We start from the raw sequence: 4,674 nt of genomic DNA on the forward strand, positions 1-4,674 counted from the left end.
CGTCCACCTCCTGATCCATCCGTCCACCTCCTGATCCATTCGTCCACCTCCTGATCCATCCGTCCACCTCCTGATCCATTCGTCCACCGCCTGATCCATCCGTCCACCTCCTGATCCATTCGTCCACCTCCTGATCCATCCGTTCACCTCCTGATCCATTCGTCCACCTCCTGATCCATCCGTCCACTTGCTGATCATAAACTTCGTGAAAACATCAAGAACGAACAAAATAAAACCAAATACTTTAAACAAAAGAAAAATATAGGGTTGAAAATATGAATTGCAACTTAAAAACCATTGATCCAGTTTTTAAATTTAACTTTTTTAAATATAAAAAATATTTTTAAATTATATTTACAAAATAAAAGCAACCCTTCTAAATTTATCCATCCATCCATCCATTATCTTTACCCGCTTCTTCCATTTTGGGTCACGGGGGTTGCTGGTGCCCATGTCCAGCAATCACTGTGCGAGGGGCGGGGTACACCCTGGACGGGTCGCAAGTCCATCACAGGGACATAGAGACAAACGAGACAAACAACCATTCACTCTCTCACGCACACCTAGGGACAATCTAGAGTTACCAATCAGCCTAACATGCATGTTTTTGGTCTGTGGGAGGAAACCGGAGCACCCGGAGAAAACCCACGCATGCACGGAGAGAACATGCAAACTCCACCCAGAAGGCCCCTGGACCGGGGTTTGAACCAAGGACCTGCTCGCTGAGAGGCAGCAGCTCTGCCAGTTGCGCCACCGTGCTGCCCCTTCTAAATTTAGTCTGTTTATATTTTCTTAATTTTTTTTGTTTCAGAAACGCTCAAAAAACATTTGTGTTAAGTTTTTGATCCACAATCTGCTTCTGTAGGTTTTAAAATGTTCAGGAAGTTTGGGCTCAGTTCTTATTTCTGTTTTTTAATTAATCATGAGACATTGGGTCATTGATCTTACAGCAGGCTGTTGTCTCTGCAGGGACAGAAAAATGTCCTAGCACTTGTCCCCCCATGTCCTGAGGGAGCAGCTGCCCTAGACAGACACATCTGGATCAGCAGGACCGCAGACACGGATCCAGACTGATCTCTGATGTGGTCCAACATGAATAAAACTCCTGCATTCCTCAGGTTTTGATTCAAACAGAAAAGTCCACCTTTAGGCTGGATTTGGACCATAAATCCTGAACGTGTCCATCTCGTCTGGACAGGAAATTGTCTGTCTGCAGCCTGGACACGTGTCAGTGGACGGATTCCCATCAGGAGCATCAGAACCACTCACTGGGTGTGTTGGTGTCACACGACGAGCCCAGACGTCCAGAACTCGTTCTGCTCGCCAGTTCTTCTTGTGACGATGACGAACGTCCTCCAGTTTCTGCTCTGAGGGAACCAAACTCTCACGACTTCCTTCTTTCCAAGAAAGCTCTTCCTCCGTTTTCACCTCGTGATGATATTTTCATGGCTTCAAAGCTGATTTTATTCATATTCAGTGTAAAACATCTCGTTAACTGCTGCTCTCTTTCCCACTTTAGTCCTCGCAAAAGTTCCTTCGCTTCTCTTTCTGCCATAATCTTTATTTTCCTCCAGTTTTAAGCTAAAATGCCTAAAATGAAACACCCATATTTAACTTTAAATCATTTAAATAAATGTGTACTTAACATAACCATCAGTCAGTGAGTCAGGAAGGTTTATGTAACACAAGTTTATGAAACGCTCTGATGTTACGGAAACAAAGAAGTCAGCATCAAAATGTAAATGTTTAGAACAAGCAGAAATAAATTAATTTAAACTCTAAATGTTTTTAACTTTTAGTGGAGGAAGATTAAAATAAACAGATAAAAATGAAACTGTCAGCTCTCAAATACAATTTATTGTTTTTAATTTCCAACTTTAAGGTTAGTTCAAAATGATTTTCTGTCAGTGCTCACAGTTTGTTATATTTTAATGAAAGGTAGGCAACAACGTTCTTTGGAAAGATGACCAGACGACTGAGGTTTACCCAGAATGCACTGCAGCAAACAGCTCCTCCCAGCTGTCAGCACGGTGGTGGAGTGTAGATGGTTTGGGCTCCTGTCAGTCTCTGAGTGGACCAGGAACTCCTCTGGAAACCAAAGGCAAGTCCATCTGTCCAACAGCTGAAGGCTGGACCAAACTGGGTCCAACAGAACCATAACCCCAAATGCAACAGAACCAGGGTGTGTTTGGCATCTATTTTAGCTTATTATCAGCTATTTTTACAGTTCAGGTGTCAAAATGCTCGGCTGACTCAGGGACAGGCGCTTAGAATTATGTATTTTATAACATTCATACTTTCCAAGTTCATATACAAAAATGTAATATTTTTATTTTCAAAAACTTTGTTCTCTGCTCTACTCCCTTAACTTTGTCTTATGCTCCGTTTAGCTACAGCTTTGCTTATTTGTAGCTTTTTGCTACTGTTCAACTTCTAATTTAATATTTAGCTGTTGTTTTGCCAATTTTAGCACCTGTTAATTTTTTGTTTTGTTTTATTTTACTTAGTTTCAGTCTCTCTTTCTGTAATTTTAGCTCTTGCTTATACCATTTTTGCTGTTGTTTTACTAATTTTAGCTTTAGCATAAAATCATTTTTTTGTTTATATATATATATATTCAGCTTTTAACTACTTTTAGCTACTGTTTTGCAAATTTAAACATTTAGCTACAGCTCTGGTAATCTATCGTTTGTCTTTCAGTTCTACTGTAATTCTAGCATAAGCTACTGTTTTGCCAACTTTAGCAGCCTTTTTGCTAAATTTAGCTTCTGTATTGTTCATTTTTGTTTTAGTCGTTTTAGCTTTAGCATATTCTTTGCATAATTTTCCACTGCTTAACAGTCATTTTAGGTGTAATAACTCCATTTCAGCTGTTTCAGCCACTTTCAGCTGTCATTCAGCATTTTCTTTTTTTCAAAATATAAAGTTGTTTCTCTTTAACTTTTTTCATAAAGAAGAGATTTTCTTGGACAAAACAACTTTTTAAAGGTTGTTTTTAGTTTAAATCAAACTTTCGATTGAAACTGATCCGAGTTCAGTTTGTAAAATTAATTCTTATTATTTTTTTAAACAGCTCATCCAAACCTTCCTTAACGTCCTCCACAAAGACACCGAATGACCTCGGTGTTTAATAATCCCATCGGTATTTCACCTCCAACATTTGCATACTCGGCCTGAGAGGAATGTAAGGCAGAAACTTTGTGCGTCTGTAGAAATTGGGCCACGCCCTTCAGCGGGTTCTGTAATTACAATTGCGATGTATCCGAGCTGGACTCAGAGAACTGGGCTGGACAGATCTAAAGCAGGAAATGACAACATTTCACACCCGTACATTCCTGTTCCAGTGTGGGGCCCGTTTCAACCTTCTTATTTCCACAAAACAGTTGAACCGGTTTGTGTTCTCACCTGGAAATAAATCCTGACCTCAGCTGTTTCTCACTTCAGCAGGTGTTTACTTTTTTAAATGTTTTTATTTAACAGCTAGTTTCACTGAGTCACAGGACTCAGTTTCAAGAGACCTGTTTGGGAGCAGATGGTGGGGGTTAGGGGCCTTGCTCAAAGGCCCAGAGTGGTGCAAATGAGGGTGGAGGCAGGTGTGGGTGCTTCACCTTTTCCACCCACATTTTGATGTTGTCTGTCCGGGGAGTCGAGCTGGCGACCTTCCGATCACAGGCCCACCTTCTCTAACCACTGTACCACCACTCCCACTAAAAGTTACTAAACGTTTGAACATTTAAAACTAACGGTGTCAAAGTCTGAGTTGAATTTGGCTCCAAATAACACAAACATCCTTCTAATCTGTGACTGAGGTCTTAATAAACAGCTCTCCGGACTTTCCCTGAGGATTTTCACGGTTTTCATTTATTTATTTTATTTAATATTTTGCTGCTTTTTTATTTATTGTTTTATTTTGTTCAACCTTTATCGGACCTGAATTGTTGGAGTATAAAAGCATGAAACACAAATGGACCTCAGAAAAATAAAGTTTTCTGTGAGAACGCTGAGCGCTGAAAGACTTTGCTGAAATTAGCTGAAAAAGCTGAAACTGGGTCATTAGAGGTAAAAGAAGCTGAACATTAGCTATGAAGCTAAAGGAAGTATACATTACCTAAATATAAAAGATCAAAATGCTAAATGTAGCATGCCTACAGCTAAAACTAAATGTAGCAAAGGCTAAATGCTAGACGAACAATTGGAGCTAAAGCCTAAAATTATTAAAAAGCTGGCTAAATGTTAAAACAGAAACACAAGCTAAAAACAGCAACATTTTACAGCTCAAAGCTTCAAAAGGCTAGCTAAAGGTAGCAGAAAGCTAGCTAAAAGTTAAATTATCTTTTGCTAAAGTAGCAAGAGTTGTTAAAAACTTAACATAAGAAAAATGCTAGCCAAAGGCTAAAAGTATCAAAGGGTTAGCTAGCAGCTAAAAGTAGCAAAAGGATAGCTAAAAACAGAAGTAACAAAAAACATAAATTACAAGCAGCAAAATGTTAAAGCGAAATGTAAGATTTGATAAAAGGTTCAAAAACTAAAAATAGCAAGAAGCTAAAATTAGCAAAAACCTATGTAAAATATATAGGTAGCAAAAGGTGAAGTAAAAGCTAAACGTAACAAAAAGCTAGCTAGAAGCTAAAAGTAGCAAAAGGCTAGGTAAAAGCTAAAAGTAGCAAAAGGCTG

Source organism: Nematolebias whitei, chromosome 10, assembly GCF_014905685.2.
Source record: "Nematolebias whitei isolate Nwh7 chromosome 10, NemWhi1, whole genome shotgun sequence".
Classification (NCBI taxonomy): domain Eukaryota; kingdom Metazoa; phylum Chordata; class Actinopteri; order Cyprinodontiformes; family Rivulidae; genus Nematolebias; species Nematolebias whitei.